Source organism: Chiloscyllium punctatum, chromosome 11 (genome assembly GCF_047496795.1).
Source record: "Chiloscyllium punctatum isolate Juve2018m chromosome 11, sChiPun1.3, whole genome shotgun sequence".
Taxonomy (NCBI): domain Eukaryota; kingdom Metazoa; phylum Chordata; class Chondrichthyes; order Orectolobiformes; family Hemiscylliidae; genus Chiloscyllium; species Chiloscyllium punctatum.
The window spans coordinates 72027940-72051471 of NC_092749.1; positions in this window are offsets into that span (position 1 = coordinate 72027940).

A 23532-nucleotide genomic window follows, 5' to 3' on the forward strand; every position below is an offset into this window, starting at 1 on the left:
AGTGTAGCTGTGGGATTGTGCCTTGTAGATTGTGGATAGGTTTTGGTGAGACAGGAGGTGAGTTACTTGCCACAGAATTCTTGTAACTATTCTAGTTATGTGACTGGTTGGGTTAGGTTGAGTTAGTGTAAGCCTCCAGAAAGATGATAATAATAGTTTCAGTGATAGAGAGCAATTACATATCATGAGAAGATCATCAGATTCTCCCTTGTTGAAGATGGTATTGTCTTGCATTTGTCTGTTGACATTGCTAAGAGTATGTAATCATCAGTGAACATCCCAATTTCTGCTCTTATGAGGGAAGAAAGGTCATTGATGGTTGCGATGGTTGCTCTGAGAACACTGCATTGAGGAATTCTTGTAGAGGTGGCTTTTGAAGGATGTTGTGAAACTTGAAAGAGTTCAGAAAAGTTTTACCAAGATGTTGCCAGGGTTGGAGGATTTGAGCTATAGAGAGAGGCTGAATAGGCTGGAGTATTGGAGACTGAGGGGTGACCCTCTATGGATAGGATAAATAGACAAGGGGTAGAGGAGTCTAGAACTAGAAGGGATAGGTTTAGGGTGAGGGGCAAAGATTTAGAAGGGACATAAGGGGCAAAGTTTTCACAGTGGGTGGTATGTGTATGGAATGAGGTGGAGGCTGGTATAATTGCAGCAAAGGAAGAATTTGAACCAAGGATAAAGGGATTATGGGCCAAATGCTGGGAACTAGGATTACTGTTGTGGTTCTGTACAGAGAACAGCCAGGGAATTCCTAGAGGCATGGCACTCATCCACAGACTCTATCAACAAACACATCGACCTGGACCCAATATACCGGCCACTACAGCGGACAGCTCGAACTGACAACCGGAAGCGGCAGAGACAGGCCACCATAAATGCCGGAGGAAACAGCACAGAAGTGCTTCACAGGAGGCTCCCAAGCACTGAGGATGTCACCTAGACAGGGGACGAAACGTTTGCAAGACAAATTCCCAGCTCGGCGAACAGAACCACAACAATGAGCACCCGAGCTACAAATCTTCTCCCAAACTTTGAACTAGGATTGCATTAATTTAGGATATCTCATCAGCATGGATGAGTTGGACAAAGGGTCTGTTTCTGTGCTGTACATGTCTATGACTCTATGACTGAGATGATTGACATCAATAACCACAAATCATCTGCCTTTAAGGTTAGATATGACTCTGGCTGGTGGAGAGTTATATCCTGATTTCCATTGACATCAATTTTACTCGAGTTCTTTGATGTCACATTGCATCAAATACTGCCACATTATCAAGGACAATCTCTCTCACTTCACATTTGGAATTCAGCTCTTTGGCCCGTGTTTGAACCTAGACTATAATGGGGTCTGGAACAAAGTTGTCGTGGTTGTACACAAACTCACATTTGGTCTGCAGGTTATTTGATGGGAGTAAGTGCTATATTATAAATGATATCTCTCATCACTTATCTGCTGATAAGAGTAGATTGACGGGTTGTAAATGGCTGGATTGTATTTAACCTGATTTTTGTGAACAATCTATATTTGTATGCAACTCTACCATGATACTGATGTAATAGTTTTGGGTGTGACCTGTTCTGGAAGCAACTGCATTACAGATGAGATCCATACATTTTGCTCTAGTCATTGCCTTCAATTGCTTTTTGATGTACCATGGAGAAAATGAAAATGGCATAAAGGTGGCATCCATGATATTGAGATCTCCGGAAAAGGCTGAGATGGATCATCCATTTGACACTTCTGGCTTAATACTGATTCTAACTTTCCAGCCTTTTGCACTGACATGCTGGTTACAACATGATTTAGTATGGGTATTTTTGTGCAGTTTTTTATTGGTTTTTTGATTGTCCAACATTTTTGACTGGTAGTTATGGTAGTTCAGTGGAGTTTTGAATTGTTCCATTAGCTATCTAGAGCATGATGCTTCTACTGTTTATCTTGTGTATAGTTGTATGGTTGTAGGCTTGTCAGATATATACCTAATTTTCAGGCTTACCTAGTGCTTTTTAGGACTTGCTGGCCTATATGCAACACTCGAACATTATGGTACAGTTAGGCATAGGTGATTGATTGTAGTATAAGTCTGATCTCTGCTATTAAAATGTTACAATACTTATCAAAGCTTATGTGCTTTCAAGCTATTACAACTTTAAAAGAGTCTGGGTTATAAAAATCAGATAATTTGCTGCTGTGCTGTAAGATTGAGAGTTTTTAACATAGTGGAATGCTATCCACTATTGATGTTTTCTACAAAAATACATTTTAATGGGAGGGAACTTCATAAGAGCATTAATTGCTTCTCTACATTGCAAAGTGGGTGAATGGGCATGAGTGACTACAAGAATGAATGTGGACATAAGTGAGATGGAAAGCATAAGAACTGAAGGGATGTGAGATAAGACAGTGACAGACCATTTATATTTCTAATGACATTGTTCCATAATCTCAAGCACTAAAGTAGGCTTTTTATACAGCCTGTCTTGCTATCCAGCTACCGATATGGCTGCGTCCAAATGCTTTCCAGGTCCTGCCAAGACTATTGCCTATACCCATGCCCAGCGCTCAAAACTGTGCCTCCAGAGCTGGTATTTTCTGAGGCAGGTACATAAAACTAAGAATTTTCAATCTTTCCACTATCTACCCTGAGGGTGAAATTCTGGTCCCAGATCTTGAAAAGTTCTGGTTTTTCTGTCTTCTACTTTCTGAACAGAAAACTGAAACAGGAGAATCCTGCTGTCACAGTTTGTTTCCCTGCTTTGCACACACAGTCAAGTCTCTTCCCTAGGTCAGTCTACATGACGAGTAGAAATAAAGGCAGGCACTTTTTTTTCTTTATTTTGAGGTAATAAAAAAAATTATATCTTATATTTAGTAGGTATTGATCTGAGCCCCTTGTCTTCCTGGTATCCAGATCACAAGGACTTATGGGTATAAATAGTAGAAGGTCACAGTTCCTCTCTGCTATTGCATTTTACTGTGATTTAGATGAACCTGTTTAAAGTATAGCCAACTTATACTGCCTTATATTTGTAACAAGTGGTGAAGAAGATATGTGGGAGACTTCCAATTATGAACTAAGACATAAATGTATGATAGAGGTTATGCTGGACGCATATAAAAGGTGTACTAGGCCACAGCTGGAGTGTACACAATTCTGGTTATTGCATGACAAGTAGGATGTGATTACACTCGAAGGTACAAAGCAGATTTAGAAGGATGTTGCACCAAAGGAAGATTTCAATGATGAGGAAAGATCAGATAGGTTGGGTTTCATTTCTTAGGACAGAAGAAGCCAACTCAACTTAGGTGTGAAAAATTATGAAAGACCCAGTTAGAATTGAGGAAAGAACTATTTCAACTCAATACAGTTTGATAGCTAGGAGGCAAAGATTTTAAGTAATTAGTGTCATAGATAGAGTCATAGAGATGTACAGCACAGAAACAGACCCTTCGGTCCAACTTGTCATGCCGACCAGATATCCCAACCCAATCTAGTCCCACCTGCCAGCACCAGGCCCATATCCCTCCAACCCCTTCCTATTCATATGCCTATCCAGATGCCTTTTAAATGTTGCAATTGTACAAGACTCCACCACTTCCTCTGGCAGTTCATTCCACACACGTACCACCCTCTGCGTGAAAAAGCTGCCCCTTAGGTCTCTTTTATATCTTTCCCCTCTCACCCTAAACTTATGCCCTCTACCTCTGGACTCCCCCACCCCAGGGAAAAGACTTTGTCTATTTATCCTATCCATGCCCCTTTTTGTAAACCTTTATAAGGTCATCCCTCAGCCTCTGACACTCCAGGGAAAACAGCCCCAGCCTGTTCAACCTCTCCATAGAGCTCAAATCCTCCAACCCTGGCAACATTCTTGTAAATCTTTTCTGAACCCTTCAAGTTTCACAACATCTTTCCGATGGGAAGGAGACCAAAATTGCATGCAATATTCCAACTGTGGCCTAACCAATATTCTGTACAACCGCAACATGACCTCCCACCGCCTGTACTCAGTACTCTGACCAATAAAGGAAAGCATACCAAATACCTTCTTCACTATCCTATCTAGTTGCTACTCCACTTCAAGGAGCTGTGAACCTGCACTCCAAGGTCTCCTTGTTCAGCAACACTCCCTAGGACCTTACCATTAAGTGTATGAGTCCTGCTAAGATTTGCTTTCCCAAAATGTAACACCTCACATTTATCTAAATTAAACTCCATCTGCTACTTCTCAGCCCATTGGCCTATTTGATCAAGATCCTGTTGTAATCTGAAATAAACTTCTTCCCTGTCCACTACACCTCCAATTTGATGTCATCTGCAAACTTACTAACTATATATCTCTTACGTTTACATCCAAATCATTTATATAAATGATGAAAAGTAGTGGACCCAGCATTGATCCTTGTGGGACTCCACTGGTCACAGGCCTCTAGTCTGAAAAACAACCCTCCACCACCACCCTCTGTCTTCTATCTTTGAGCCAGTTCTGTATCCAAATGGTTAGTTCTCCCTGTATTCCATAAAATCTAACCTTGCCAACTGGTCTCCCATGGAGAACCTTGTCGAATGCCTTATTGAAATCCACATAGATCACGTCCACCATTCTGCCCTCATCAATCCTGTTACTTCTTCAAAAAACTCAATCAAGTTTGAGAGACATGATTTCCCATGCACAAAGCCATATTGACTATCCCTAATCAGTCCTTGCCTGTTCGAATACATGTGCATCCTGTCCCTCAAGATTCCCTCCAACAACTTGCCCACCACTGACATCAGGATCACTGGTCTATAGTTCCCTGGCTTGTCTTTACCACCTTTCTTAAACAGTGGCTCCACGTTTGCCAACCTCCAGTCTTCTAGCACCTCACCTGTGACTATCGATGTTACAAGTATCTCAGTGATAGGCCCAGCAATCACTTCCCTAGCTTCCCACAGAGTCGAGATCAGGTCCTGCGGATTTATTCACTTTTATGCGTTTCAAGACATCCAGCACCTCCTCCTCTGTAATTTGGACATTTTTCAAGATGTCTACATTTATTTCCCTACATTCTATACCTTCCATGTCCTTTTCCACAGTAAATACTGATGCAAAATACTTGTTTAGTATCTCCCCCATCTCCTGCATCTCCACACAAAGGCTGCCTTGCTGATCTTTGAGGGGCCCTATTCTCTCCCTCATTACCCTTTTGTCCTGAATGTATTTGTAAAAACCCTTTGGATTCTCCTTAACTCTATTTGCCAAAGCTATCTCATGTCCCCTTTTTGCCCTCCTGATTTCCCTCTTAAGTATACTCCTACTGCCTTTATACCCTTTCAAGGATTCACTCGATCTGTCCTGTCTATACCTTACATATGCTTCTTTCTTTTTCTTAACCAAAACCTCAATTTTTTTAGTCATCCAGCATTCCCTATTCCTATCAGCCTTTCCTTTCACCCTAACAGGTATATATTTTCTCTGGACTCTCATTATCTAATTCCTGAATGCTTCCCATTTTTCAGTCATCCCTATACCTACAAACATCTGCCCCCAATCAGCTTTTGAAAGTTCTTGCCTAATACCATCAAAATCAGCCTTCCTCCAATTTAGAACTTCAACTTTTAGATCTAGTCTATCCTTTTCCATCACTATTTTAAAACTAGTAGAATTATGTTCGCTGGCCCCAAAGTGCTCCCGCACTGACACCTCAGTCACCTGCCCTGCCTTACTTCCCAAGGGGAGGTCAAGTTTTGCACCTTCTCTAGTAGGTACATCCACATACTGAATCAGAAAATTTTCTTGTACACACTTAACAAATTCCTCTCTATTTAAACCCTTAACACTATGGCAGTCCCAGTCTATGTATGGAAAGTTAAAATCCCCTACCATAACCATCTTATTATTCTTACAGATAACCGAGATCTCCTTACAAGTTTGTTTCTCAATTTCCCTCTGACTGTTAGGGGGTCTATAATGCAATCCCAATAAGGTGATCATCTCTTTCTTATTTCTCAGTTCCACCCAAACAACTGCCATGGATGTATTTCCAGGAATTCCTCCCTCAGTACAGCTTGTAATGCTAACCCTTATCAAAAACACCACTCCCCCTCCTCTCTTGCCTCCCTTTCTATCCATCCTGTAGCATTTATATCCTGAAACATTAAGTTGCCAGTCCTGTCCATCCCTGAAGCCACGTTTCTGTAATTGCTATGATATCCCAGTCCCATGTTCCTAACCATGCCCTGAGTTCATCGGCCTTCCCTGTTTGGCCTCTTGCATTGAAATAAATGCAATTTAATTTATGAGTCCTACCTTGTTCTCTGCTTTGTCCCTGCCTGCTCTGACTCTTTGACTCGCCTTTGTTCTCAACTGTACCAGTTTCAGTTTGAAATCTTTCCTCAGTATCTCCCTGGGTCCCACCTTACTAGCTTAAATCCTCCTGAGTAGCTCTAGCAAATCTCCCTGCCAGCAAGTTAGTCCCCTTCCAATTTAGGTGCAATCCATCCTTCTTGTACAGGTCACTTCTACCCCAAAATAGCTTTCAACGATCCAAAAATGTGAATCCTTATCCCATACACCAGCTCCTCGGCCATGCATTCATCTGCTCTATCCTCCTATTACTGCCCTCACTAGCCTGTAGCACCGAGAAGAATCCAGATATTACTACTTCCAAGGGCCTCCTTTTTAAATTCTTGACTAACTCTCTGTAATCTCCTTTCAGAATCTCAACCATTTCCCTTCCTATGTTATTGGTTCCAATGTGTACAAGGACCTCCTGCTGGTCCCTCTCCCTCTTGAGAACATTCTGCACCCTCTCTGAGACATCCTTGATCCTGGCACCAGGGAAGCAACACACCATTCTGATTTCTCGCTGCTGGCCCCAGAAACATCTGTCTGTACCTCGGAGTAGAGAGTCCCCTAAGACAATCGATCGCTTGGAACCTGACATATCTCTTATTAAATTAGAGCCGGTCTCAATACCAGAAACTTGGCTGTTCATGCTACGTTCCCCTGAGAATCCATTACGCCCTACATTTTCCAAAACAACATACTTATTTGAAATGGGGATAGCCAAAGAAAACTCCTACACTTCCTGCCTACCTCTCTTACCTTTCCTGGAGTTAACCCATCTATGTGACTGTATCTGAGAATTACCCCCCCCCCCCCGACCCCTTCCTAGAACTGCCATCCATCACATCCCCTTGTTCTTATGTATTCCTCATTGCCTCTAACTACCTTGCCAACTGATCCATTCGATCTGATAGGATTTGCAACCAATGGCATTTATTGCAGACATAATCCTCAGTAATCCGTAAACTCTCCCTTATCTCCCACATCTGACAAGAGGAGCATATCACTCTATTAAGGGCCATTTTTGCTTCTTTCAATCTACAGACCCAGAAAATAGCACTGTCTTATTCTTCTTACAAAACACTGCTCCAGATTAAATTAATACCTATGGCTTATATTTTAAGTTTAATCAAGAGACATAGCTCAATAAAACATATAATCAAGAAAGAACCAACACTATTCAGTACTGCCGACTTATCTTAAGGCCATGTTTAAAACATCTACTTATCTGTTTTTGTGCTGTGACCTCTCCCAACAGGTTCCTCCAAAATCAGTTGTGAATCTCACTGTTTTTTAAATTTTCCCAGATGCACTCTGATGTCCAGCGATACATGAATTCAACAGCAAAGGCAGTAACTGCTAACTCTGTCAGTTAACAATATGGGTTTCTTTCTCTCTCTCTCTCTCCTGCATTGACCTCACCGTGTGCTTCCTTTGTCTGTTCTTCTTCCTTTTAAAAGTGGTATTGTTTTGAAATTTTTATCTCTAAAGTTCCAAAGCAATGCAACAGCATATAAAACAGCACTTGCTGCTCCTGGAATTTGAGGAAATCACCTCCAACACCTAAAACACCTCAAAAAAGGAGTAGCTGTTAGAGCCAGAAATTTTTCCTGTCCTCTATCTTGGATTACCCAGAATCCTCTCTTGCCAAAAGCATTAGAGGGGATTGAGAGAAAAGCTGTTCATGTAGATGGTAGTTGGAATCTGGAACTAGCTGAATGATACATTGATAGTTGCAGAAGTTGGCACTGTAATTAATAAATGCTTGGACGTGTCCTTGAAGTTATGTAACCTACAGTGATACTGACCAAGTCCTGGAAAGTGTGGTTAGACCAAATAGCTCTTCATTAACTGCTGCATGATCATAATGGACTCAATGCAACATTCCGTTTAGTGCCTTTATTCAATGTTAATGTTCTGGTGTTCCATGGAGGTTTGTTTTTGTGAGCTGTGTTGAGTTATCTCACACAATTCTCCAATGCAAATCTCGCTATGAATGGACCAGGCTCAATGGTAGTTCCCACACTATCGCATGCTCACTGCTGGGGGTACTCACCACTACTAGGACCTTCCAGGATTTCTGCCATTTTTAAAGCCCAGTTCTGTATCAGGCCAATCATTGGTAGCCATGAGTAGCCAATCACAGTACGCATAATTGGAGGGAATTGTAAAAGAATAGCTTCAGAAGGGACATGAATGACATCCCGTTGGAAACAGAAGCTGATACAGCTGCCCAGTGCATAACATCTTCCCAGCATTCAGAACTGATAATGGTCCAACTTTTCTGACTGACCTGGAAGGACAGCCCTGAACAATAAGTGACTATGCTTCTTACTGGTCTCTGTGAAGCTACCTGATTGAGTCATCACTAATCCCTTGTCTGATTGCACTGAACCTATAGGACTGACTGTGACCACTCTCCATCTGTAATGATACAGATCTCCTCCACCCCCCCCCCCCCCCCCCCCCCACCCCCACCGCCCTCACCAATCCTGAATATTTCTAATGGCCAAATGAGTGTGAACAAGCCTCTGGACTAGTATCAGATGATGCCATTTACTTTGCCAATACCGCTGGCTGATAACAGTCTCCCTTAATTTAACTGAGGATTGCTCATGTTAGAATTTGAGATGTGGTCATTTGGTAGAGACACATGTCACGTATGTGCTGCATGAGGTACCAGTGAATGCTGTAGCTGTATTAACATACAGAAATTTGGGAGAAAATGAGGACTGCAGATGCTGGAGATCTGAGTCAAAAAATGTGTGCTGGGAAGGCATGGCCGGCCAGGCAGAATCCGAGGAACAGGAGAGTCAGCGCTTCAAGCATAAGCAGCTCAAGAAGATTGAAGAGCTTATGCTCGAAACATCGACTCTCCTGCTCCTCAGATGCTGCCTGACTGGCTGAACTTTTTCACACAGAAGTTTAGTCAGTTCCCTTGAGTGATCATTGCTGGCAGCCATGCAATGTCTGCTTTGCTTTGTGTCTGTGTGAGAAAGCAAGACAAGTCAAAACTATGGTGAGCAAATATGTTCTGAATGCAGCAGAAAGCTGTAAAAGGCCAAGGCAATTCAGACCAGTTATGAGCATCTAAGTAGGTGCAAACTGAGTGAGGTGTAAAGAGAGCACGCTAAGATCCCAGCCATATACCGTGCTCTGATCCATGAGATAGGTGCCTAGCCCAGAGCAGAGGCATTCTGGTAGCAACATTATAATGCAACATGTCGATGTTCAAACTTGGATGCGCAAAATCATTTTATTTTTCTTGACATCAGCAACCTAATTGTTTCGATCTATCCATTTTTCCCAATTGAGTTGCCCAATGCCCATATTCTTCAGGGCCTGGGAAAATTCAGCCTGTGTTTTTAAATGTCTTTCAAAGTAGTTCAGTGTCATAGGGGTACAGCACGGAAGCAGACCTTTTGGTTCAACTTGACTTTAGCATTTGTTAACAAATCAGTTTTTCAACTTCAGTTTTCTACCAAGAGCTTCATTGTACATGCTGAGTTTAAATCTGCTAACTTTATACAGATTAGATAAAGTAAGGACAAATTAAGCATTTGGACTTTCATTTCAAAGCTTTCGCTGTGACCAATTCACCGAAAGTACTCTGGTAAAAACCACACGCATGCAACTACAAGAACAATTAAACCAAAAATCAGTTTTATACGTAACGCAGTCCTTTTAAGTCTACTTTTGTATCGAAACTTGGACAGTTCAGTGTGTAGTGGTGTTACTAAGCAACTCTTGGTAATGGACATTGAATTCATTGAAAGAGAGTACATTGTTACCCAAGTTGTGCTCAATGTAGAGCAGTATTAAATCATTAGTTTAAGGAGGTTAGGAGGTAGGAATCAATAGAAGGTAGGAGGTAGGAATCAATAGAAGGTTTTTGTTTTGCCTGTGTTTGACCTAACAAATTAATGGAGTCTGTAATCAATTTAGAGGGCTCCAGGAGTGATCTAAGTGTTGCTACCTGTGATAGATCCATGTTGGTGATCAGATGGGAAAACCCTAAAGGGTACAAAAGAAGGAGTCTGGCTGTTGGCTGCAAGATCTTACTCTGTGAATATGTGAGAAACAAAGCTCACTTACTTCAAAAATTTCAGTCCGAGACAAGATCTGAATCAGTAGCATCGTTTATTACGCTCTTGCAAGAGGGGTGTGGTGTCCACTGTCCACAAGGCAGGCACACACACACACACTGAATTTAACGAGTACACAATATTTATATAATTTGTTTCTCTTCCCTCCTCCCATTGCTCCTCCCCTGTTTACATCTGTTTCTAATCTAAACCCGGTTGTTTTATCTCTGAACTCATCTGGCCTTGTCCGTGACAAAATGTTGATCTCTGGCCTCACAAGACCATTTGACCATCTCCCTCAGTGGTCTTATTGTTATTTATCCTTCTTCACTACCATCTGTTTCCGTGCTTTCCAAAGTAATATTTCCTTTTATTCTTTATTTACACAGAGCCTTATGACCTCTTGATGGTGGTTTTTTTTTGCTTTTGCTGAAACGGGAAACAGATGCTTGTAACTGTTTGTACAGGCAGATCTAGCTTAACCTACACTCCCTCCCCTCACAGCACCTTATCTATTTGCCTGTAACATCCACCATTGTTTGCAGGCACATTTCGTTCTTGTATGCACATTTTAGCTAATACAAAAGCAATTATATATTTCCTTCACATAGTTTTCATTCTTGTTAACTCAGCTCTTGGGTGAAACAATTATACACTGGTGTGAGTTCACTTACCTTGCATAGGCAATTACGATTGCAGAAGTAACGTGGATTAATCTATATCCCACAATTTCCCCCTTTAATTATTATTTGTTATCTTCTGCATTTTTCTTATATGTCGCTTCCAAATTGATGAGCATCTTTCCAGAAATTTCATTTATTTTGGAAATCTCCCCGAGGTCACTTATTCCTTCATTGTTTAACAGGAGCCCTTCTCTCCGATTGCTCTTTAGGGTCATTTGTTTCATTAAGGCTGTCTCAATCAGTCTTTGGGTGTGCTCTCATATACAGGGTATGGAGCAACAGCCAACGGCTACCAATATCCTGGCTACTACTATCAGGGAAGTAAGGATGGAGACCACCACCTTCTTCCATTTTCCAAACTATGATTCAAGCCATCACGTGAGAGATGTGTCTACTCCTGAATTCTCAGCCAGTTCCTCTGCTAAGGTAGTCAATCCCCTTAAGGCCCGAGTAATTGAACCATCAGGCACAGTGTTATTAGGAATAAAGGTACAACAGCTTCCTCTTAACATCACACACACACACCCTTTTTCCACTAAAATCATATCAAGGGCCATTCTGTTTTCCCATGTCATCCTACTTGTCACATCAAGCTGTTCTGATATTCCTTTAACCGCATCTCTTATATAATTTATACATTGCTGCTGATTATAGAAAATGTAATTTATCCAATCTACATTTTTATTAATTGTTACCCACCAGAAGAGAGCTGACTCAAAGCCTGCTGCAATCTGGTTGCAAGCCTTGAACTCATCAGGTACCACCTTAGAGACTCCTACAGAATCGAGATAAATCCTGTCATCAAAAGAGGTGTCTAATAATGATCTTTTACTTCTTCCCTTTTTCTCTACCATCTTTTCCTTCTCAAATGCCAGGGTAAATGGAATTGCCAATTGTACAATTGCACAAATCCCTCTCCAATCTGGAGGTAGGGTGGGTCTCAAAATTTTGCCTCCACAGTACAACCACAGATCCACTCGGGGAACCCTTAGTGCTGAGTAGTTCCCTCCCTTGTCTGTGTCGGTGACATTCTTAATCTCTGTACATAATTTCAGCTCCCCCAAGTCTCTGGACCGACTTGTACCTTGTCTACGCACACACGACATGTGATTTTCAACTGCAGCTGAAAACGTAGGGGGGTTGCTTTTAAATCTTTCTTCTCCAAGAGAGGGAACATCAGAGATAGGGAGATACAGTTCCTATCATTCCATGCAGTCTCATCCTGATACAGGGCTATCATATATTTCATGCTCTTCCTGTCTCGCTTCCACCCGAGCGGAAAGGGAACCACCTGGGCCACCGGCCTACTGGAGGCACATGCATGGCAATTGCTCTTATTCAGACTTTTTACAGTATACTTTATCTATTCAACCCAGGCATTTGCATCTCCGTAGCCAGTTTCTATTTTAATGGTCTGTTTCAAGCCCTTTACCTCTATAATTTTTACTACTTTAGGGTCATTGGGAGGGGTGAAAGGTTGTATCTTATTATCCAGTAGTTCTGTCTGTTTTCCCTTCCCTGATAAATCCTTCCCATTTGCTTTCATTTCTATCCCAAATGTTTCAGCTAATTGTATATCATAGGTGCCCCCCCCCCCCCACCCCAGAATTGCTTCGTGCCATGTGGTTTACTTTATCGTTAGGTATATTGGGTTACACTTTTTATCGGGACAATCGAGAGCTGATCGGAAGGGGGCCCGGTGTAATGTGACGAGTGGATTATACCAAGTATCATCCCCAAGGCCATCCCCGTAGGACTTAAGATGTGTCTCTGGGCTGTGGTATCTTTGATTATCTACATCCCCACAATTCACTAAGCTGCATGCATCAGCATCTATTACTTGCGGATTATCAGACTCAGGAACTGTTAATAACACATAAGAAAATAATGTTTGTCAAAATCCCAATACTAAGAGAGCTAGTATCATAGCCCTAAGCATCCCCAGCATTCTAAAAATCACGTTGAAGCACCAAGAGACTTAATATACAATCCTACAGAAATAATCCCGTGCTCACGTTGCCACTGTATAATCGGTTACTCAAAGTCTCTTTAGCAGGAGTTTCAGTGGTTCTTCCATTGATTCGATTGTCCAGACTTCTTCCTCAACTGGAGATTCCACTGGCCCTTTGATCCAAGTGTAGTGAGTCCAGGCTTTTTCTGCCGTTCTTATCGCTGTTTCGGTGGTCAAAAGATCCTGGTATGGCCCTTCCCAGTCCGGTTGCATTTTAGTCTCTGTCCATAATTTTACTAAGACCCAACCTCCCGGGTGAATCAGATGAACAGTGAATTCAAGGGGCGGAGTCTGTGCCAATAAACCCTGTTTCTTGAGGAAAGACAAAGAGGAGGACAAGCCCAGTATATACTTCTTTAAGAACAAATCTTTAGTTTCTGGGATTGGCAGTGGCCAGAGGCAGGAGCTTCCCAAGGATCTGGGACAGTAGGTATTAAGGAATAAACCACCGCTTCCTGTGGATTCAGGGCTGCTTCTTTAGTTACCTCATCAGCCAGTAATGTAGCTTTCCATTCTTTAACTAACAATGAATTAATGCTGTCATGTTTTAAATTAACCATGAATCAATATGACAGGTCACTGAGAATGTGTGAAGGGATCCTGCCAATTAATATTGATTCAGCCTAACACAATCAATTTATTATAAATAATAATTATTAATTATATATTATATAACTATAAAAATCATTATCTGTAATTCAGGGTGGAAACACAACAAATGACCAAAACATTTTTAAAACTGTAATTGCGCAGTTCTGTTTGTTTACCAGTCACTTGTGACTTCTCATTTTGTTTCTGTAATTATTTTGCTTGAGTACATTCATTATTAAGAACCTCAACAGACTTCATAGCACCATTTGCAGTTAATTCAATCCCAATTTGGTGGCAGTATCTTGTCATGAGCGCAAAACTGATTCTTCATTCCTCTCATCACAAAACTGTCGCCCTAATCCAATTAACTCTTTGTTCTCGCTGCCTTGGGCTTAAAATTTAAGGATGACCTTGCTGCCCCCGTATCTACTGGGAAAACTACGTCCTCTTTATAAAGTCCCACCTTTAAATTTATCAAGGGTTTCTGGTGGGTCCCCGGGGGCAGGAACCCCTGATACCCCTATTTTTCAACAAGGTTCATAAATGGTACAGCCTTTGCTTCCTTTTTTAGATCTGGACATTCTCTCTCTTAAAGTGACCTGCCTTTCCACAGTAATAACATCCCGCCCATGGGGATTTTCACTTCGATCCTTGTTCCTGTCCACCAGACCCCTTGACATCTCCTCCCCGACCATTCCGGTTTCCTTCTCCTTTTAGTTTTACCCTTTTCTTTATTATCTCATCAACCGTGGCTATCATTATTTTTGCCTTTTGTTTCCACTTCTCATGTTACGTTGCCAGATCAATTGCTGACCCGATTTAATCAACTGAACAGTCTTAGGGCCACCTAATGGCCATTCTTCATCACCCAATGTTTTATTTAGACCTTGAGAATTTTTTTAAAGAAATATTGCAATATTTCTTGCTCCCTATAGCTTCAAATACCAATTCATCAATTTATGCTTGTCTAACTTTAAAGCCTGTTCCTAACTATACATTTTGGGACCTTACTTGTAAATATATTTATAGATTATAAATTCATTTATTCAGTATTTAATATTTGAAATGTAAAATGCATTCAGTTCCCAACTTTGAAATCCACTATAATTCACCAGTTTTAGTCCCTTAATTTAAATCTAAAATTAGTTTTCTTAAGTAGTCCTGACCAGTCATTGCTCAATTACAATGCTATATAGGTCATGAAATAATCAGAGCTGCCTTAAAAGGATTTGTCTATTCAAGTTAAAAAAAACCTTCTAATGCATGAATAATGGCTGAATCCAAGGTCACAGATATTGACCACAGGATTTTTAAAATTGCAATCTGTAATTCAGATTACAATCTGTAACTGAAACTTCAACTGTCCTCCATATGTAAAGATAAAAGAGATGAGTTAGAAACTGATAGTAAGGCAGTCATGACCTGTAAAAAGAACAAGAGTTAACATTTTATTTCATTATAACTATAGAATCCTTAACTTTAAAAGAAATCATGTTAAATTTTCATAATAAAATCAGATTCAAAACAGTCCTGGATCTCAAGCTCCAGGGAACAAAGCACAAACATTCAATCACCAACAAACAAATGTGCATTCAAACCAAGGCGCACACACACACTGAATTTAACGAGTACACAATGTTTATATAATTTGTTTCTCTTCCCTCCTCCCATTGCTCCTCCCCTGTTTACATCTGTTTCTAATCTAAACCTGGCTGTTTATCTCTGAACTCATCCGGCCTTGTCCGTGACAAAATGTTGATCTCTGGCCTCACAAGACCGTTTGACCACCTCCCTCTGTGGTCTTATTATTATTTATCCTTCTTCACTGCCATCTGTTTCCGTGCTTTCCAAAGTTATATTTCCTTTTATTCTTTATTTACACAGAGCCTTATGACCTCTTGATGGTGGTTTTTTTGTTTTTGCTGAAGCGGAAAACAGATGCTTGTAACTGTTTGTACAGGCAGATCTAGCTTAACCTACACCCCCTCCCCTCACAGCACCTTATCTATTTGTAACATCTACCATTGTTTGCAGGCACATTTCATTCTTGTATGCACATTTTAGCTAATACAAAAGCAATTATATATTTCCTTCACATAGTTTTCATTCTTGTTAACTCAGCTCTTGGGTGAAACAATTATACACTGGTGTGAGTTCACTTACCTTGCATAGGCAATTACGATTGCAGAAGTAACGTGGATTAATCTATATCCCACAATTTCCCCCTTTAATTATTATTTGTTATCTTCTGCATTTTTCTTATATGTCGCTTCCAAATTGATGAGCATCTTTCCAGAAATTTCATTTATTTTGGAAATCTCCCCGAGGTCACTTATTCCTTCATTGTTTAACAGGAGCCCTTCTCTCCGATTGCTCTTTAGGGTCATTTGTTTCATTAAGGCTGTCTCAATCAGTCTTTGGGTGTGCTCTCATATACAGGGTATGGAGCAACAGCCAACGGCTACCAATATCCTGGCTACTACTATCAGGGAAGTAAGGATGGAGACCACCACCTTCTTCCATTTTCCAAACTATGATTCAAGCCATCACGTGAGAGATGTGTCTACTCCTGAATTCTCAGCCAGTTCCTCTGCTAAGGTAGTCAATCCCCTTAAGGCCCGAGTAATTGAACCATCAGGCACAGTGTTATTAGGAATAAAGGTACAACAGCTTCCTCTTAACATCACACACACACACCCTTTTTCCACTAAAATCATATCAAGGGCCATTCTGTTTTCCCATGTCATCCTACTTGTCACATCAAGCTGTTCTGATATTCCTTTAACCGCATCTCTTATATAATTTATACATTGCTGCTGATTATAGAAAATGTAATTTATCCAATCTACATTTTTATTAATTGTTACCCACCAGAAGAGAGCTGACTCAAAGCCTGCTGCAATCTGGTTGCAAGCCTTGAACTCATCAGGTACCACCTTAGAGACTCCTACAGAATCGAGATAAATCCTGTCATCAAAAGAGGTGTCTAATAATGATCTTTTACTTCTTCCCTTTTTCTCTACCATCTTTTCCTTCTCAAATGCCAGGGTAAATGGAATTGCCAATTGTACAATTGCACAAATCCCTCTCCAATCTGGAGGTAGGGTGGGTCTCAAAATTTTGCCTCCACAGTACAACCACAGATCCACTCGGGGAACCCTTAGTGCTGAGTAGTTCCCTCCCTTGTCTGTGTCGGTGACATTCTTAATCTCTGTACATAATTTCAGCTCCCCCAAGTCTCTGGACCGACTTGTACCTTGTCTACGCACACACGACATGTGATTTTCAACTGCAGCTGAAAACGTAGGGGGGTTGCTTTTAAATCTTTCTTCTCCAAGAGAGGGAACATCAGAGATAGGGAGATACAGTTCCTATCATTCCATGCAGTCTCATCCTGATACAGGGCTATCATATATTTCATGCTCTTCCTGTCTCGCTTCCACCCGAGCGGAAAGGGAACCACCTGGGCCACCGGCCTACTGGAGGCACATGCATGGCAATTGCTCTTATTCAGACTTTTTACAGTATACTTTATCTATTCAACCCAGGCATTTGCATCTCCGTAGCCAGTTTCTATTTTAATGGTCTGTTTCAAGCCCTTTACCTCTATAATTTTTACTACTTTAGGGTCATTGGGAGGGGTGAAAGGTTGTATCTTATTATCCAGTAGTTCTGTCTGTTTTCCCTTCCCTGATAAATCCTTCCCATTTGCTTTCATTTCTATCCCAAATGTTTCAGCTAATTGTATATCATAGGTGCCCCCCCCCCCCCACCCCAGAATTGCTTCGTGCCATGTGGTTTACTTTATCGTTAGGTATATTGGGTTACACTTTTTATCGGGACAATCGAGAGCTGATCGGAAGGGGGCCCGGTGTAATGTGACGAGTGGATTATACCAAGTATCATCCCCAAGGCCATCCCCGTAGGACTTAAGATGTGTCTCTGGGCTGTGGTATCTTTGATTATCTACATCCCCACAATTCACTAAGCTGCATGCATCAGCATCTATTACTTGCGGATTATCAGACTCAGGAACTGTTAATAACACATAAGAAAATAATGTTTGTCAAAATCCCAATACTAAGAGAGCTAGTATCATAGCCCTAAGCATCCCCAGCATTCTAAAAATCACGTTGAAGCACCAAGAGACTTAATATACAATCCTACAGAAATAATCCCGTGCTCACGTTGCCACTGTATAATCGGTTACTCAAAGTCTCTTTAGCAGGAGTTTCAGTGGTTCTTCCATTGATTCGATTGTCCAGACTTCTTCCTCAACTGGAGATTCCACTGGCCCTTTGATCCAAGTGTAGTGAGTCCAGGCTTTTTCTGCCGTTCTTATCGCTGTTTCGGTGGTCAAAAGATCCTGGTATGGCCCTTCCCAGTCCGGTTGCATTTTAGTCTCTGTCCATAATTTTACTAAGACCCAACCTCCCGGGTGAATCAGATGAACAGTGAATTCAAGGGGCGGAGTCTGTGCCAATAAACCCTGTTTCTTGAGGAAAGACAAAGAGGAGGACAAGCCCAGTATATACTTCTTTAAGAACAAATCTTTAGTTTCTGGGATTGGCAGTGGCCAGAGGCAGGAGCTTCCCAAGGATCTGGGACAGTAGGTATTAAGGAATAAACCACCGCTTCCTGTGGATTCAGGGCTGCTTCTTTAGTTACCTCATCAGCCAGTAATGTAGCTTTCCATTCTTTAACTAACAATGAATTAATGCTGTCATGTTTTAAATTAACCATGAATCAATATGACAGGTCACTGAGAATGTGTGAAGGGATCCTGCCAATTAATATTGATTCAGCCTAACACAATCAATTTATTATAAATAATAATTATTAATTATATATTATATAACTATAAAAATCATTATCTGTAATTCAGGGTGGAAACACAACAAATGACCAAAACATTTTTAAAACTGTAATTGCGCAGTTCTGTTTGTTTACCAGTCACTTGTGACTTCTCATTTTGTTTCTGTAATTATTTTGCTTGAGTACATTCATTATTAAGAACCTCAACAGACTTCATAGCACCATTTGCAGTTAATTCAATCCCAATTTGGTGGCAGTATCTTGTCATGAGCGCAAAACTGATTCTTCATTCCTCTCATCACAAAACTGTCGCCCTAATCCAATTAACTCTTTGTTCTCGCTGCCTTGGGCTTAAAATTTAAGGATGACCTTGCTGCCCCCGTATCTACTGGGAAAACTACGTCCTCTTTATAAAGTCCCACCTTTAAATTTATCAAGGGTTTCTGGTGGGTCCCCGGGGGCAGGAACCCCTGATACCCCTATTTTTCAACAAGGTTCATAAATGGTACAGCCTTTGCTTCCTTTTTTAGATCTGGACATTCTCTCTCTTAAAGTGACCTGCCTTTCCACAGTAATAACATCCCGCCCATGGGGATTTTCACTTCGATCCTTGTTCCTGTCCACCAGACCCCTTGACATCTCCTCCCCGACCATTCCGGTTTCCTTCTCCTTTTAGTTTTACCCTTTTCTTTATTATCTCATCAACCGTGGCTATCATTATTTTTGCCTTTTGTTTCCACTTCTCATGTTACGTTGCCAGATCAATTGCTGACCCGATTTAATCAACTGAACAGTCTTAGGGCCACCTAATGGCCATTCTTCATCACCCAATGTTTTATTTAGACCTTGAGAATTTTTTTAAAGAAATATTGCAATATTTCTTGCTCCCTATAGCTTCAAATACCAATTCATCAATTTATGCTTGTCTAACTTTAAAGCCTGTTCCTAACTATACATTTTGGGACCTTACTTGTAAATATATTTATAGATTATAAATTCATTTATTCAGTATTTAATATTTGAAATGTAAAATGCATTCAGTTCCCAACTTTGAAATCCACTATAATTCACCAGTTTTAGTCCCTTAATTTAAATCTAAAATTAGTTTTCTTAAGTAGTCCTGACCAGTCATTGCTCAATTACAATGCTATATAGGTCATGAAATAATCAGAGCTGCCTTAAAAGGATTTGTCTATTCAAGTTAAAAAAAACCTTCTAATGCATGAATAATGGCTGAATCCAAGGTCACAGATATTGACCACAGGATTTTTAAAATTGCAATCTGTAATTCAGATTACAATCTGTAACTGAAACTTCAACTGTCCTCCATATGTAAAGATAAAAGAGATGAGTTAGAAACTGATAGTAAGGCAGTCATGACCTGTAAAAAGAACAAGAGTTAACATTTTATTTCATTATAACTATAGAATCCTTAACTTTAAAAGAAATCATGTTAAATTTTCATAATAAAATCAGATTCAAAACAGTCCTGGATCTCAAGCTCCAGGGAACAAAGCACAAACATTCAATCACCAACAAACAAATGTGCATTCAAACCAAGGCGCACACACACACTGAATTTAACGAGTACACAATGTTTATATAATTTGTTTCTCTTCCCTCCTCCCATTGCTCCTCCCCTGTTTACATCTGTTTCTAATCTAAACCTGGCTGTTTATCTCTGAACTCATCCGGCCTTGTCCGTGACAAAATGTTGATCTCTGGCCTCACAAGACCGTTTGACCACCTCCCTCTGTGGTCTTATTATTATTTATCCTTCTTCACTGCCATCTGTTTCCGTGCTTTCCAAAGTTATATTTCCTTTTATTCTTTATTTACACAGAGCCTTATGACCTCTTGATGGTGGTTTTTTTGTTTTTGCTGAAGCGGAAAACAGATGCTTGTAACTGTTTGTACAGGCAGATCTAGCTTAACCTACACCCCCTCCCCTCACAGCACCTTATCTATTTGTAACATCTACCATTGTTTGCAGGCACATTTCATTCTTGTATGCACATTTTAGCTAATACAAAAGCAATTATATATTTCCTTCACATAGTTTTCATTCTTGTTAACTCAGCTCTTGGGTGAAACAATTATACACTGGTGTGAGTTCATTTACCTTGCAAAAGCTATTATGATTGCAGAAGTAACACTGCTTTCCCTATATCCCACAGAATATAACTGTGTTGGGCTATTGCTTAAGTAGGTTGTGAGAACTTCCATAATTTTGGCACAAGTCTCTGGATTAGTGAGGAGGACTTTGTAGGGTTGACTGGGCCTGGTGGAGAAGAGAGGTTAGCTGGGAACACATTGCAATAATCAATAATCTAAAGGTATGGATGATGGTTTCAGCAGCAAATGTACTGACAAACTGTTGATGGTAAGATTTTCCTGATTGCATTTGTTTGTTTGTTAACAGTTTGTACAGATTCAGGGAAAAACATAGGAAGGTTGCAAACCAAAGTGATGACACCTTTGATCTTGAAGTTCACATTGTACTTGATGATGTCTTCAAGAATGTTACAGATAAAGGAGCGTGCACCAGGAAAGGGGTTCTTAATGATCGTGTTTTGTCACTTGTTGAAGCAATAAAGAAAACATGCAGGTATAGTGCTACTGTATTATCATTGAAGTTCACACTTTTAGGTATGAGCACCAAACAATGTCCTTAAATTATTCTGGTGCACAGGAAATTAGTTAACCTCAATATGTGAATCTTTCTCTGTAAAAAAATGGTTGAAATATTTAATTGCAGATGTGAGCTGATAGTGATGACAGGGAAGTGTACCCGGCAGGCTTTACCAGTCCACTTCAGGTATTTTCAAATTCCTTTTGCCTCCCCCTTTCATTTCCAATACATTTTCTACACCTCAGTTGTGACTACTAACCCATAGTTTGTCCTCCCTCAGCAATCTGTCTATGTTGAAGTACTCCCTCTTTCACCCTCACTCCTTGCTGTACTGATCACACTATTGTGTACAAATCAAGTGTCCGATCGGTGGTTTCCCACCATGGTCAGGTCCCAACAAGAAACATTAAAAGACTGAGTTTTTGAAAAATGGATGGCTATTGAAAGCAGACAAGAGACCTGTTGTTTGCAACTTGTTCATGGTTTGTGTACAGTTAGATCCTGCTCACAGCTGGTTAATAGAAAGAAAAGCATATGGAGAGGTGTTGGGCCCAGGATCTTACGGGAAATCCTGCAAGGCCAGCCAGCTCAAGGTGAGACGAAGCAGTGATCAATTAGAGAAGAGTTTTGGAAGCATCAACAGGTGAATATATTTTAATCAAAAAGGAAAGCAAACCAAAGTGAAACCTACCCACAGCAGCAGGGAATATAAAATAAATTAAAATTTAAAATCCCCTCGATGGGAACAAAGTCATTTAAAAAATGAGTTCCAATATTATATAGAGAGACCAGACTTTGAGACATGACTTAAAGAGCATTGTTGAGACGACTGAAAGGTAAGCAATAGACATGGTCATGCTTTAGATGTGACAGTCATTGCATAACATTTAAGAAGGTAGGGACAAAAAGATTGCAAAAAAATTACTATGATTGATATACCTTAGCCTCAAGATGGAAGACAGACCCTTAACATATTACAATTAAAGCATGTATTTACATTGTTCAATTCATTGAGTATGAACATGTGAACTGAAAATGTGTTGCTGGAAAAGCGCAGCAGGTCAGGCAGCATCCAAGGAGCAGGAGAATCGACATTTCAGGCATCAGCCCTTCTTCAGGAATGAGGAAAGTGTGTCCAGCAGGCTAAGATAAAAGGTAGGGAGGAGGGACAAGCTGATCTCCAGCATCTGCAGTCCTCACTTTCTCCTATGAACATGTGAACAAAAGTAATATGTCATTTGGTTTTAAAAATGTTAAAGAAAGTAATTTATTTACTTGGCATCTTCTTCCTCCTTCAATTTACTTGAATCAGAGATAACATATCACTTCCAGCTTCACAATTCCACTCTCTCTGCTCCTGTTCCTGGAATGCTCAGATAAAACATATGTCTTTGAGACATTTTGATCTTTCTAGCCTGCTTTATTCCTGATGAAGGGCTTTTGCCCGAAACGTTGATTTCGCTGCTCGTTGGATGCTGCCTGAACTGCTGTGCTCTTCCAGCACCACTAATCCAGTATTATTATATTCATTCTCAATGCAAACATTTGTACCCAAATTGATTGTATGCATTAATAACAGGTATGAACATGGGGGTTTATAGTACATAATATTCTCTGCCACTGTTGACACAGCACAGTGATATTAATAAGACAGCACTTCCACATATAACAGAATGGCATACATATGCATCTCAACTGATATATTTTCAAATATATTACTGATTTCAACTGGATTGACTTTTGCCTTTAGGGACAGATTAAATCCTGACCTGAAAATGATTTATGGGAACTTTTTTGATAAGTGATCTTTTCAAAATACTTCAATATGTTTGCAGCAATTTAAAAATATTGACAAATTTTCTTAATTTTATTAGTAAAATTAGTAACTATTAGTTAAAATCGTTAGTAAAATTAATTGAATCAGACCAACCCTGGTAATTGATTAAAATTGGTTTTACTCTGTTGCCATTGAATATTTACCAAAATGTTGACCTGAATTTTTTTTTCTCTTGTGTGTTGGAAGTTCAGTGAAACGGTACTCATATCCTTTGTTCCTGGTCTTGCCTTCAGTCAAAGTAATTTTCTTGGAATGAACCTCATAAGGTATTCCTATTATTCAGCACTCTGGGTGAGAGAATGTTTGTAGATCTAATCATGTGGTGTGTTGCTTCAGAGAGGTCTGGACTCAGGCAACACTCTCCCACTGCAACCAGAGCAGGGAGTAGGCAACAGTGGACCCAGTGTCAATAGGCGAAAGTGAAGATTACAGATGCTGGAGGTCAGAGTTGAGAGTGTGGCACTAGAACAGCACAGCAGGTCAGGAAGCATCCGAGGAGCAGGAAAATCAAGGCAAAAGCCCTTCATCAGGAATGAGCCTGG